General features: G+C 45.4%; 1 long non-coding RNA gene across 1 annotated transcript; it reads left to right on the forward strand.

Moving 5' to 3' along the window:
• Positions 1 to 1,254: 1,254 nt before the first annotated feature.
• On the forward strand, positions 1,255 to 12,869 carry LOC142826687 (uncharacterized). Its single transcript, XR_012900888.1, has 3 exons — positions 1,255 to 1,516; positions 2,837 to 3,014; positions 12,792 to 12,869. It is a non-coding gene; the product is annotated as an uncharacterized LOC142826687 (long non-coding RNA).
• Positions 12,870 to 15,262: the final 2,393 nt, after the last annotated feature.

Genomic DNA, 15,262 nt, shown 5'->3' on the forward strand with positions numbered 1-15,262 from the left:
ACCTCTCTCATCCCCCTCCCCTGGATCATTAATGCATTCCACTCTCAGACTTACCTCATTTTGAGGAGCTATTTCACCTCCTAGGCCTTTTCCACATAACAAAAATCAAATGAAGAGGTGGGGTAGAATTAACTGTGAATGAGATTCAGGCTGGAAAATTAGGACATTTAGTAGGGAAGGCAGAGCTAGAATGGATGGGTAAAGTGGGGGCATGGTGCTTGAGGGGTAGGATGGGATAAGATAATGGTGTGGGGAGAAGAGAAGGGCTGAATGGGGTTAGGCCAGGCATGTGAGACTGCGGGCACTGGGATGTGGCTGAGAAGCATTGGCTGGATGGGATGGGTTAGGCGGTAAGGCTTGGGAGAATGATTGTAATGTGGTCTGGAAGGGGTTAGGCCTGAGGTGGTGTGAAGGGGATATGGGGACATAGTATTGTTCCTTCTCAGCCTCCTGAGTGATCCCTGTGCCAAGAGAGTCTCTACTTCAGGGGTCTTCAACCTTTTTAAGCTCAAGATCACTTTTTGAATTTAAGTGCAATCCAAGATCTACCTCAACGCTAAATAGCCTTGCCCCGCCTCTCTTTGAGGCCCCGCCCCTGCTCACTCCATCCTCCCTCCCCCATCCTCCCTCACTTTCACCAGGCTGGGGGAGAGAGTTGGGGTGTAGGTTCTGGGCTTGGGTTAAGGGATTTAGAGTGTGAGGGGCTCTGAGCTGAGCTTGGGGCAGGCAGTTGGGTTGCAGGAATGGGTTCTAGGTGCAGGCTCTGGGAGGGTGTTTGGATGCAGGGGAGCTCAGGGCTAGGGCAGAGGCTTGAGGCATAGGAGGGAGTTCATGACTTGGGTAGGGGTTCAGGATATGGACTCCAGATGTGCACTGCTTACCTCAGGTGGCTCCTGAGGGATGGTGCAGAGAGGCTAAGGCAGGCTCACCCCTGCCCCAGCCCTGCACCGCTCCAAAAGCAGCCAGCTAACTTGCTCTATCCCTAGTCCTGTTGTGCCCCCACCCTGCTCTGTGGAGATAGGACACACGGTGGGAGAGGGGGGGCACCTTGACATCAGCACCCTCCTCTCCCTCCCCTGCCCTGCCCAGCAAGCAGGAGGCTCCTGGGGGAACAGCTCCAAGGCAACGGGCAGGAGATGTGCAGCAGTGGGCAGAGGAGCAGCTGAAGTGCCAGCACTTGATAGCCACGTGGCCAAACCAGTCAGGATCACCTGTCAGAGGCTCCAAGATCTACCAGTAGATCCCAATTGACTGGTTGGTGACCACTGCTCTACTTATTGTGTGTATGATGTGAGAAAGATAAGGGTGGGAGCCAAAACCCCTTGGGTTGGCAGTTTCCCCTCACAGAACTAATGACAGTTGTGGGCAACTGCCTGGATCTACCAGAGCACAGAGGGGTGACTACAGAGCTGAGCGATGTACCCAGTTGTCTGAGGTACTCCTCAGTTGCCTGGGAAATACCATAGGTTGCCCAGTGTAGGGAACGGCTTCTCTCTCGACTGAGCAGTGACACCAGGTAGCTTCCTGAATCTCTATGGTCCCTGCAGTTCTTTGGTTTTTGCTGTGGGTGGGAAATTCAGGCTGCCATGTGGAAGCCCAAGAGTCTCCCAGGGCAAAACAGGAAACTGCAGCACAGAGCAAGGACAAGAAATGAAGAATGTGGGTTGAATAGGGATGTTAGATAGCATGAAACTGAATAATAGTTGTGGAACCGCATCAAATTTTAGTGGTTACACGACTATTTTAGTGGTTACAGACCCACTCTGGGGACCCCCTGCCATCCCGTGCTGTACAAGCAACAGCTCCTGCCTGCTTCCCTCTCACCACATTGCCTCTGGGAGGCAGCAAGGGGGGACAGGCGGCTCTGCAGGAGCCGATATGCGCAGGCAACCTGCTTGAAAACCTGCTTCCCACATGTACCAGTTCAGAGGCAGCAGTGCTGGAGTGGGGGGGCAGGCAGGTCTGGTGCTCATGGGAAGCTGGCTTAAAAGCCAGTTCCTCATGGGCGCTGGCTCTCATCTCCCACCTTCTCCACCTCTCCTTGCTGCCTCTGACAGAGAGGCAGCAAGGGGTTAGAGGAATGCATATTGTCAACAGGATTATCTGATAAGCCCAGGTTTATCGGGTAATTGTGTAGTCACCTACACATTGACATCCCTAGGGTCGAGAACTATTTTTTTTAATGTTTTTCACCCTGCCTCAACCCATATGGCTCTGATGTCATGCACCTGTCATTCCCCTGCTAAATCTTTGACAACCCGTGTGAAACACAGCCCCAAGGGAAGTTATTTGCCAACCATTTGTCAAAGATTATTGGTGCACAGCTGCTTAGATTGGGGATGTAAAATCCCATTTAATTGGCTAAGGATGAGGTCTGCTGGTTAACCAGTTAAATCATCACATCCCTAGATTAGATGTTTTTGACTGTACATGGCTACTAGAGAATATCTAAGTATGTCCTACATTTCAACTTACCATACATTCCTAGCAACTATTGTGAAACACAAACTGTGTTTCATTATATTTCCAAAATGCAGAACTACAATTCTTTATGAAAGATTCATTGCTTTCACTTGACTGCACAAACCTGTGAGTAATCATTACAGTAGCCGTAGGTCTGCAGCCATGCAAAACAGCATGATACTGGAAGTCTTTAATTCTTTCAAGACTTTCTTTTGATCATGAAGTTAATAACTCTATGGACTAGCTGCACACTCTGTGCTGTAAGAAAAAGGAAAGAAGCAGCTTCCTTGTCAGACTTAAATTCAATCAGAATGATCTCTCTCTCTCAATCTCTCTCTCTGTCTCTCTCTCTTTTGGCACATCACGTCTACAGGGAATAAGGCCCTTGAGAAAGAGAGATCATTGTTTATGTATTCCATTCCGGTTAGAACGCTGTGGTTGCTAGCATCTATACATGGGCTAAGCAGCTGCTAAATCAGCCAGAGCAAGAAGTTCACCACCCCATGGATGACCTTACATGACATTTAATCCTACGGACGTTCGTTCCTTTGGTAAGTTGTTTCAGTATATTATTTTCCCACATAAATATTTGGAAAGGTCCCTGTTAGGTGGGGTAACTGATGTCGCTTTGTATCCCTCTGGTTATCTATTCCATCGAATCCTGAGCCTATGAAATCTTGCTCGTTGTCTTCACAGCATACTCAGAACTGAGGCCACAGAGACAGTCTAAAATAAAAAGGAACGAAGATCAAAACGAGTACCAAGGGGCCTACTGTCCTTTTTGTTTGGATCAGTTTCATATTTAATTAACTAAAACCCCTATTTTTTTGACAATTTACATGAAGCTGCTGCAGAACTTCCAGTCTGAATATACAACCAGGACTATCGCCGCTGTGTTCATTTTTAAACCTGAAATTCAATGTATTTCGTGCTGTTCCCATATTTTTAGCATTCAACATGTCAAAGATTTTTGCATAAATAACACAATGCTGCTTTGCAAAAGTTAATTATTGCTAATGAAGCAGATTATCTTAAAATCTGTCTCACTCACCAATAAGGTTCAAATTCAGAACTGCACATAAGCATATGTATATATGAAGCACCTGCTTAAGTACAGTCCTGGAGAAAGGATGCTCTCCTAAACTATGGCTTAAGTATTATACTTGGTACCTCTGAGGATCATGTCCTAATTGTTTTCCCTAGCCTTGGTTACCATGCTCAGGAAATTATTCCATTGTCTAATTGCCCTTATTGTTAAATTCCAAGGATTCCCTCCCAAGGAGAACTGGGCCCCATAACTGGTGTTTTGGTTTATTGGCTGTTCTGAAACAAACAAACCCACAAGTCCGAAAAGAAAAGAAAACAAACCAAACAGATTCAGGTGGAACCAAATCTAAAGTGTCTGGGAATTTTCAGTGTATCCAAAGTGTCTGCTTGGGGTCTGTTCCAGAACAGGTATTTGAACCTGGGCCTCCTGTACGCCACATGAGTGCTTTTACCATAGCCTTGTAATGAGTCTGCTCTGCAGCCTGCTGGCTTTTAGTTCATGCACTAGAGACTTATGCACTGAGCTCTAGAGGTTCCAGGTTTGATTCTGCCTGATGGCGTTACATTAATATGGTGCTGAAAGGATTAAAGTGGGCAGGGGAAGGTGGCAGCAGCACGTCCATTTCTTCTTTCAGGCATTTTATGAATGGACAAAACTGTTCATGTCAAATTCACAAATAATTCCAGGTTGACCAAAATGTCATTTTTGTCCAATAAAAGTTTTGTCCATCTCTTTTTTCAATATTTCATTTATTATATCCATTCTTAATATCCATTATTTTGACATGGCCTCCCCTTAACTACTGTATGCTATCCTGCTACCATATACTCTGTTGTCTTTCTTTTTCTAGACTGAATGTTGTACTCCCTTAATAGCTTTTCTGTCTTATTTTCCAGTCCGGTCAGATTTGTGGCCCTCAACTGGATTCCTTCCTGTTTGAATCTCTCTGTCACATTATAATGAGAAGCTTGGCTCTGTGTGTGAAAGAATAGTCCATGAAGGTCAACAAGAACCATTGCTCTGCACAGTATCCTACATTTTACTCCATGCTAGCCCAAGTCAAGGCTGTGTAAGAAGGCTGGGTTTTAGAATGTATCATCATTCCAGAATAGCGATGGAAATGTAGCCGTCTTAGTCTGGTGTAACTGAAACAAAAAACAGGACGATGTAGCACTTTAAAGACTAACAAGATGGTTTATTAGGTGATGAGCTTTCGTGGGGCAGACCCACTTCCTCAGATCAAATAGCGGAAGAAAATTGTCACAACCATATATACCAAAGGATACAATTAAAAAATTTGAACACACATGAAAAAGACAAATCAAATTTCAGAACAGAAGGGTGATGGGGGGGGGGGGGAGGTAAATGTCTGTGAGCTAATGATATTAGAGGTGATAACTAGGTAAGCTATCTTTGTAATGGGTAAGATAATTAAAGTCTTTGTTCAAAATTAGGCATAAAGTGTCGAATTTAAGCATGAATGATAGTTCAGAGGATTCTCTTTCAAGTGTAGTCTTAAAAGGTCTTTGAAGCAGGATGCAGGTAATCAAGTCGTTGAGACAATGTCCTTTCTGGTTGAAATGGCAAGAAACTGTTTCCATTTCAACCAGAAAGGACATTGTCTCAACGACTTGATTACCTGCATCCTGCTTCAAAGACCTTTTAAGACTACACTTGAGAGAGAATCTTCTGAACTGTCATTCATGCTTAAATTCGACACTTTACACCTAAGTTAGAACAAAGACTTTAATTATCTTACCCATTACAAATATAGCTTCCCCAATTATCACCTCTAATATCTATAGCTCACAGACATTTACCTCCCCCCCCCCATCACCCTTCTGTTCTGAAATTTGATTTGTCCTTTTCATGTGTGTTCATTTTTTTAAATTGTATCCTTCGGTATATATGGTTGTGACAATTTTCTTCCACTATTTGATCTGAGGAAGTGGGTCTGGCCCACGAAAGCTCATCACCTAATAAACCATCTTGTTAGTCTTTAAAGTGCTACATAGCCCTGTTTTTTGTTTCATCATTCCAGGTGAGTGCCTACCAATTCAAATACTTCATTCAAATACTTTATTTGAACTCCTGGGCCAATCTATTGAAGCAAGAAAACTAAACCGAAGTCTGCCACAGCTATCCCAACTTTTCAATCAATGGCCTTTTCCCCACAATGGCCTTTTAGAAATCTACCTTAAAATATACTTGATGTTTCCTCAGTATAACAGGGTTGTGAGGTATCTTGATATCACCTGCCCATAATGTGAGGAAAATTTGTCTGTGCCTGTCAGGGCTCAGCTCCCCAACTCTACTGGCAACGGGCAACAGCAGTCCTTCATTCTAGGCCTCACAGATCCTCCTCTTACTCTACAGGTTAGCGCATTGCTCACTCCTGCCCTTGTGACTTCTGAGCTACTCCCTGCAGTATCCAGCCCCTGGTGCACTGGACACTTGCAGTATTCACAGCTTCTCTGCTTCCAAAAAACCCCTCTACCCTCAGCTTGCCGGTTCCATCTTGCATCAATGCTGAACACACAACACTGTTGTACTGAAATCAAGTCTAAGATGATTTAACAACATGTAACTATTCACGAGGTAGCCAGCGGAATGGTTGGAAATGAATGGTTACATATAAAATAAAACCACAACATGCATTCTAGAGCTTAGGGTTAATGAATGAGAAACAATTAAAATAGATGTTAAGTTGAGGCCTGCTCACTCCAGCTCCTTGCAGTCTTTTATGGTCAGGCTAGCTGTGACTCTTTTCATGACATAAGAATGTGGTCAGCCTGCCTCCTCGGTGAAGGACCCAAGGTGTTCCTTTGCATTCCAACACATACGAGACGGATCCTTTCTCTTTATTTATAAGCAGGGCGCCCCCTGCTGATTGGTTCATCCTGTAGATTTGCTGTCTTGAAGATGTTGCTATCTCTTATGTAGCCCTGGCTCACTAGGCAAAGAGACATACAATTTGAGGCATACAGTATGCACATGGCCAAATAGAGGGGAGTTGCCTGTTACCTTCTTCCTGACAGGAAAATCTTCTGGGTCTGTCACCTCTTGGGGCATGTCTACACTAAAGAAAAGATCAATCTTCCAGAGGTCGATTTTCTAGCGTTCAATTTAGTGGCTCTAGTGTAGACCCCCCAGATGAAATGCTGAGGGCAACCTCTGCCAGTGTCTGGTACTCCTCATTGTGTGAGGAGTAAGGGAAGCCGATGGGAATGTCTTCCTCCCACAGTGTAGATGCCATGGCTGCTCCACTTAAGGTAAGTTGATTCCAGCTACGCATTTCACATGTCTGGATGGGCATACCTTAAGTCGACCTGCCTGGTCTAGTGTAGATGAGGCCTTGGTGACCTACCTTAACTCAAGACCTCAAGAACATAATTTTAAGTACAGATATACAGTGCCTTAAATATGATCTGTACACACATTTTACAAGGTTTATGATGACTAGTGGGCTACAGGCTTCCAGTAGAGATCTTGGATGCCACCTTTCAGTGAACTATTATACATATATCAGACCCAGGGAATCCCTGTGCAACCCTATGTACTCCTATGCCCTCTGATAATTGGCACCCAGAAATCCCCTGGTCACAGTTACATCTATGAAAAAAATCCACCAAATAAAAGACCCCCTCCCCAGGCATATGAAGCACCAGTTTCTTAAGGCCCATAAAAATTCTGTAGTGCTAAAAATAGAATGAAGATGCTCCCTTCTTTGTGAAATACTGTGCTCATTCTAATCAATTATCCTTTTACAGAAGTGATGCCATAAGAGGATAATTATCGCATGTCTGGAATTGCATCAGCAAAACCAATCTATTTTAATTGTTTCTGTATCAGTGAACTGCAGCACAAATTTTTTTTTTCTAGCCACAAAACAAATTTAATCAAGTGCCACATAAGTAATTTGTTGCCTAAAAATGAAATGGTTTATTTGTATTGTCAGTGGGAAAGATTTGCCATACGGTTGCATGTAGATGGCTATAAAATACACTTTTAACTCAGTCAAGGGAGGCTACATTTAAAACCAATTCATATAGACTCATGAAATACTCTTGTACTGGAGACTCATTTCAGACACTGTGTCTGTAAAATCCCTGAAAATCACATATGTTTTGCACCTTGGATTTCTCAGAAGAGATGCTGTTAATTGGTTCAAACTCCTGCCAATTTGAGGAGCTTTCTGTTAATGAAACTCACCTCTATGTGCTTGTACAAGGAAGACTTAAACCAGGTGTGGGGAATCTTTTTTGGGTCAGGGAATGACCCACAGAAAAATCAACCTTCCCCCAGGGCTGGATTATCTCTTCTGGGGATCCAGGCTAGTAGATTTTGTGCTCCTGCCCAGGCTCTGAAATGGGACTAAAATTGATGGGTTCAATGTGTGTGTGTGTGGGGGGGGCTGTCAGGGAGAGGGCTGGGGTGGGATCTGGTTGTAGGTAGTCTGCAGGAACGAGCTGTGGGTGGGGGATACAAGGTCTGGGTGAGAGGTAGGATGCAGGAGTGGGCTGAAGGTGAGGGTGCAAGTATGGGCGGGTGGTGCACCATGGGGAGGGGAAGAGACGGGAGAGGGCATGTGCAGGTGTGCGCCTCAGCCTGTGCAGCCCCTGGAGCACCGAGAGGGCAGGCTCTGGGGGCAGCAATACTCCGCCCCTAGAACGCCTACAGCAGGTGTTCTGGGGTGGAGTGTGGGCGGGGCCATGACTGGTGGTTTGGGAAGGCAAAGCCTTCCCCCCCGCCTAGACTACTGGATGTCTATGGGTGTGAGGTCTGGTTGGGAGAAAGGGTGCAGGGGGGGCTGGAGGTGCAGGATCTGGGTGGGAGGTAAGGTGCAGAAAGAGGAAGGGGGTTGAGGTGCAGGATCTGGGTAGGAGCTGGGGGGCAGGAAGAGGAAGGAGTTTGGGGTGCAGGATCTGTGGGAGGTAGGGTGCAGGAAGAGGAAGGGGTTTGGGGTGCAGGATCTGTGGGAGGTAAGGTGCAAGAAGAGGAAGGGGGTTGGGGTGCAGGATCTGTGGGAGGTAGGATGTAGGAAGAGGAAGGGGTTTGGGGTGCAGGATCTGGGTGGGAGGTAGGGTGCAGGAACGGGGGGGTTGGGGTGCAGGATCTGGGTGGGAGGTAGGGTGCAGGAATGGGGGGTTGGGGTGCAGGATCTGTGGGAGGTAGGATGTAGGAAGAGGAAGGGGTTTGGGGTGCAGGATCTGGGTGGGAGGTAGGGTGCAGGAACGGGGGGGTTGGGGTGCAGGATCTGGGTGGGAGGTAGGATGCAGGAATGGAGGGTTGGGGTGCAGGATCTGTGGGAGGTAGGGTGCAGGAATGGGGGGCTGGGGTGCAGGATCTGGGTGGGAGGTAGGATGCAGGAATGGAGGGTTGGGGTGCAGGATCTGTGGGAGGTAGGGTGCAGGAAGAGGAAGGGGTTTGGGGTGCAGGATCTGGGTGGGAGGTAGGATGCAGGAATGGAGGGTTGGGGTGCAGGATCTGTGGGAGGTAGGGTGCAGGAGTAGGCTGGGGGTTGGGGGTGCAGGATCTGGTGTGGTTCCTGTTTGGCAGGGGGGCACAGGTGGCTCCATGCCTCCCTGCACTTTCAGGCACCACCCACTGCCGCCCCCATTGGCTAGGCATTCCTGGCCAATTGAGAGCAGCAAGGGTAGAGCCTGCAGAGCCACTTCCTCCCCCTCCCCAGGCAGAGACTTTAGCACCAGCTCCCTGCTGCTTCCTCGCGCAGTGGGGAGCTGGCACCCATGCTCCAGCCTGAGGGGGGCACCGAGGTTCAGAGATCACTGTGGGGCTGGAGCGCCAGCACTGGCTTGCCCTCGGTGGGGGAAAAGCCTTGAGCCTCTCCCTGGACCAAATCAAGGCAATTTGGGGTCTGGATCCAGCCCATGGTCTGTAGATTCCTCATCCCTGACCGAGGCCAACTTTGGGGGTCTTCATTGGCTTCCATTCACCTCCACACCAAATACAAACATCTCATTTTGATCTGAGTGCCCTTTATAACTGAACCCCACTGTACCTGGCTGCTGCCCCTTTTCTCTCATCCCTCCCAGTTTGTGCCTTCTGCTATGAAACCCCCATGCACAGATCTCACCCCCCAGCCCCATTAGTTTCCCTCCTGATTTCACTCTCCCCGAAGGACTCATTTCTTTCGTGAGATCTTGTTTGCCTTCTAGACAAAAGTTCTCTAGGCAGGAACTGTCTTGATGAAATAATTGATTTTATTTATTTATCTCTTAGGACCCAAAGAGATCACCCCGTTTATAACGCCTGACCTCCTGCTTCAGATACCCCTTGCAAAGGAGAGGGTATTGTTTCTTTCTGGGTAATTGAAAGCTGTCAGGATCGATAACGTGTGGTTGCATTAGAGCATATCATTTAGGAAGACAACCTGTCTGGCTTGAAAACATCCAGATGGTGATGGATCAACTGCTCCTCTTGGCAAGGTGTCCCCTTGGTTAATTGCTCCCACTGTTAAAAAGTGGCATTGTATTTCCAATCTGGATTTTTCAGGCTTCAGCACTCAGCCATCTGATCTTATTATGATTTTTTCGGCTCAACAAAAGAGCCCCTAAAATCAGATAGGTGCTCCAGGTGTGACCAGGTCACCTCTCTGCCATGCCTCGTGCACTTAAGCATCTAGTAAATATCACAATGATAACAATAATGAATCATGTTGGTGGAATTTGTTATTTCTGGATGAGACGGTAAAACTGTACAGAACTGATAGTTAAGGCTTCAGCACAGCCCCAGCCATATCATAAGCCAGGACACTTGATGTCCCTTCCCACTTGCAGTGTTCCCTGTGAGTTGCATGTTTGGGCGGCCACAGCTGCCCAGGAGAGATTTAAATGTCACCCAGCTGATTAGCAGAGCTCCCAAGCAGGCAGCAGCTGGCAGCGTGTATTTCTACTGGTGGTGCACATCCATGCATGCCTTGGTGATCATAACAGAATTTATTCCACACATGGATGAGAGGGAACATTGCTTATTGGTACTTTTTTTATATATGAAAAGGCCAAATGATGAATCGCTAAATAATTGATCATGGTCCTTTTGCATTTGGTTCCCATACAACCCTTACACTTCGGATTGCTTCTCTGTTTGAATATATTTGCAAGTCTACCCACTAAATAGTGAAGCAATCAAACTGTGGGAACCAGTACTATATAGCCTGCTGTTTTCTGGGCTAATTATTATTATTATCTTCTATATTATAGTAGCACCTGGAAGTCCAGTTGAGCTAGGTATTGTAAAAACACATAGTTCCTGCTCTGTGGAGCTTAGGCTGAATAGCTAAGACAGACAAATGGTGGGAAGGGAAACATAAGTGATTTGCGCAAGGCAATACAGGAAACGGAGAACTGGGACTAGAATTCCTGTCTCACCACATGACAGGTACCTGTCTCAGCTGCAAGCAACATGATGTGTTTGTGTGGACTCAACATGGAGTTCCATATCTCCTACACGTGTTAGACTAATGGTCCAAATCACTTCAGGTTCGTATTACTGCAATGTGTTGTGCCCGATTACTTTCAAGCACTGCAATGTTTTAAATGAGGGACGATACAGCCCTTTAAAATGTACCCTGTATTCATTTTTTAAAAAAATAGGAACTAAGTGTTATTCAATTGAAATCGCCCTGCAGGACAGGAACAATTGTAAAGGTCTAGGACTGTGTGTCATGAAATGAAAGACATATGATACAGCAGCTGAACGGTTATTTGCTGTGAGGGCGTATTTTGATTAATGATTCCTATTAACTTTTAGTCCCTTCTGTCATATTCCATATCTATCATGGTGTGCTGAAAGCCCAAAGAAAATAGCTTTCTTTTCTTCCCTTCAGAGCTGTCATTTGCTTTACAAGGCTGAGGATAGGCTAGAGTTCTAATTAAAACAGAAGAAATGTATTTTGCATTTCTCACCAGAGAGAGTACTTCAGATCACAATCAACAAAATGAATTCATTGCAGTCTCCAAGTAAATTCCTAGGCACTAATCAAAAAGCATACTCCAAACAAAGACAAACTATTTCGTCAAATGAAGAGTTAATACTCATCTAACTAGCACAAATATGAAAATACAGTAGCTGTCCTTAGAGCAAAACCTCCTAGTCTTGATTTTGCTGAGTCCCTGGAAAACATGAACCTGTGGAAGTATGTGGCATATATAGATCTAAATGCAATATCTGTATAATCTAAAAGCTGAATAGTCTGCTTTAGAACAATATTAACTCGGGGACTTTTAGTATTGATATGGATAGATATAATCCCACCTGAATTGTGCTAAAATGTCACCTTATTTGGTTATTTTGGGGGATGCTATATTACTAAGTTCCTTCATTATTTCTTCCAGAGAAATGTTTCAGTGGGCATTGGAACAACCCATCCTTCTGGCTCAAAAAAGACAGTTCAGTTTGCTGAACTTACTGAAATACAAATACTGATGATAATGCCTAGGGATCACCACCGGATTGGGCACTACGTGGTCCCTGCCATGGATGGTGTACATTCTAAGATGGGAGGCAGCCAATGCGTTCAGCAAACAGGCAGAGGCAATGGGGGAGGAAAGATGAAAGTCATGGAGGGAGGAATGCACAGTTATACAAGTTTCAGAGAGGTAGTCATGTCAGTCTGAGCAAAAATATAATGGAGTCCCGTGGCACTTTAAAGACTAACACTCTAATACCCTAATCCAGCGGTTCTCAAACTTTTTGGGCTCTGGAGCCCTTTACATGTGTAAACGTTTATACAGAGCCCCAGTGGTCCACTGATTGTATGTGCGGAGCCCCAGCGGTCCACTGATTGTATGTGTTGTACCTATTGATGTTTCCAGTTTGTCAACCTCGTGGAGCCCTTGGAGATGTCTCGCAGAGCTCCTGGGGATCCACGGAGCACAGTTTGAGAAACACTGCCCTAATTAAAGACTGTTAGTCTTTAAAGTGCCATGAGACTCCTTATGGTTATACAGGTGAGCTGTGTGTACAGGTTGCATGTTGACTTGGGTTTTCACTTCGAGGTACAAATGAAAAATAGATATTGTTGTTATCAGCAGTCCTTGCTGGGCACTTGCCTAGGCTGCTCTCTCTCCTCATTGACCAGATGGCTAACTAGAGAGTAGATAAAGACTAAAACTGGGAGCCAACCCCACTCAAGAAGACTGTTTTGGAGAATGCAGATTCACGCAATGTTTGGGGGTTACAAAACTTTATAAAACCAAAAAGAAGCTACCCCATGTGCCCCCCATGACTGAGCACAGGGTGTGCATTTTTATCCTAGGCAACTCTCAGCTTTATCCCAGCCAATGGAGCAGTGGGGCCAGTGCCTAGGAGTGGCAGGGGATGCAGAGCCAGGTAAGCACCACTCCCATCTTCCTTATGCCTGGATCCCTACCCCATCCCTCTCACACACATCCCTCCTGCCCAGATCTTCACCCCCCAGCCTGCTCCTGCACCCTCCCTCCTGCTCATCCCATCCCATAATCAGCCCGTTCCTACACTCTTCCTCCCTCCCAGACCTTGCACCCCCACCATCTCCTGCACCCATTTTGTCATCATGGGTGGTTGGCTGGTGGGCCGTAGAAAGATTTGCCTTGAATGGGGTGGGCCATAGGCCCAAAAGTTTGAGAACCACTGCTCTAGGGGTTCTATAGATAAAGATGTGTGGACCATCCTGGAAAGGCTATTCAGGACTATATAGACTATTGTAGATATACTGCCTGTTGTGCAGCCATTTGAATTTGTAACTAACGCCAGCCTTGCTGCGTCCCCTTTTCTCTTTTCCCTCCCAATTTGTGCCTTCTGTTGTGAAGTCACCATGCACAGATAGCCTTCCCCCCATCCCATTGTGGCAAGTTCCCCATCCCATTTCACTCTCGCTAGGAGCTCCCTTCTTCCTGAATCTCCTGTTGGTGTGAAAGTGCTTCACAGAGGAATTTCAGACTTGTTTACTAATTAGAGAAGGATCTGGGAGTCAGAAGTTATGGGTTCAAGTCTCAGCTCTTTTACTGGCATGATCAGTGACCTTGAGCAATCACATAGGATCAGAGATCCTTAGTCACCTTGCTTAGCAAGTGGTTCTCACTGAGGAAAATACTGTTGAGATTGAGAATAAATGTGACAGAAACTGCCCCTTAATTACTCTATGCCTCCATTCCTATTCCACAATAGAATGATTATACTTAAAGTCCTTACACAGAAGCTTCTATGTGAAGGGGATGTGTTACTCCAGGAATTGTTCTGTTCTCACTGTTGCTTTTAGACATTTTCGTTGCCTCTAAGATTAGTTTTATTAGCAGATCCACAATAAAAAAAAATAAGTTCAGAATCTTCACTCTACATTTGTTCAGGTTATCCATAAACTATTGGTGTTGATTTGCCAGGAAAATCATCTGGTGCATTTCTATTTCTGGCAATAATGATATCAACTGAGTTGGTATTTTTCCTCCCTTGGAGTTCATATTAACATTCCGAATGAAGATGAAGCAACATTTGAAGACCCAAAAATGTGAGACGAACTGGTGGGACTGAAATAACTGTAAAGGTTAGGTCATCGCTATCAAGCCTCCAGATGCGCTTCACAGATTGCTGATGTAAGTCTTACAAAGGTTTTTTCCTTCGTGCGTCAGATCTCGTTTATGCTTTAGACATTGCCATGAAAGGCAATCAGATCTTACTTTCCAATCTAGAAAATAATTGTAATACAAGTAATATCAACAAAGTCACATTGCTTAATGCCCTCGCATAGCATCTTACAGCTGCTCAGGCAGTTAATTACAATATACTCACAGGAAAAGGGGCAGAATAGGCAGACACATTACCATGCTTCATTAAAATGAGCTTAGCACAGTTAGGCTGATGGAATAAATGGGGATACCTCTGGTTTGAAGAGAATGAGACTTCCCTCGCCTGCTGACTTCTTCATTTGCCTGTCTGCCCCGTCAGTCAGGCTGACCTGGGGCATTGAACTCTTCTCATTGTTCCTGGGCACTGTCAGTCTCAGGGTCCTGATGTTTCATTGACACTCCCCTTTCTTTTAATACTGGGACTAACCGGCCAAAACCCTCCATCGAGTTTTAGTAAGACACCAACAGTCCCTTGCAATAAGGTAGCTTGAATGAAGTACCAGTCATTTATTTTTCTCTTAGGGTATGTCTACACAGTAGCATTATTGTGGAATAATTAAAGTTATTCAGAAATAACAAAGAGAGCGTCTACACAGCAAACAGTTATTTTGACATAATGTCAAAAAATGTTGAGCTGGAAGTCTTTTTACTCTGACTCCTGTAACCCTCATTTTACGAGGAGTAAGGGAAGTCGAATGAAGAGTGCTCTTCCTTGGACTTCCTGCTGTGTAGACAGCGCCAAAAGCCGAAATAAGCTATTTAGACTTAAGCTACGTAATTGACATAGATCAAGTTGCGTGGCTTAATTCGACTTTTGCCCTACTGTGTAGATGTACCCACAAGAAGTAAGGGAAGTGGAAGGAAGAGTGTTCTTCCTTTGACTTCCTACTGTGTAGACAGCACCAAAAGCTGAGTTAAGCTGTTTCAACTTCAGCTATGCAATTAACGTAGCTGAAGTTGCATAGCTTAATTCAACTTTTGCCCTGCTGTGTAGATGTGCCCTTAGAGTGTCTGCAGACATTGCTTCCTTCCTTAGACCAGAAGAAGAATTCTGCACAGCTTGAAAGCTGGTCTCTCTTCTACCAAGAAGAGCTATTACTGCTCCCACCTTGTGTCTCTCATATCC

The sequence above is a fragment of the Pelodiscus sinensis genome, chromosome 2, assembly GCF_049634645.1.
Source record: "Pelodiscus sinensis isolate JC-2024 chromosome 2, ASM4963464v1, whole genome shotgun sequence".
NCBI lineage: Eukaryota > Metazoa > Chordata > Testudines > Trionychidae > Pelodiscus > Pelodiscus sinensis.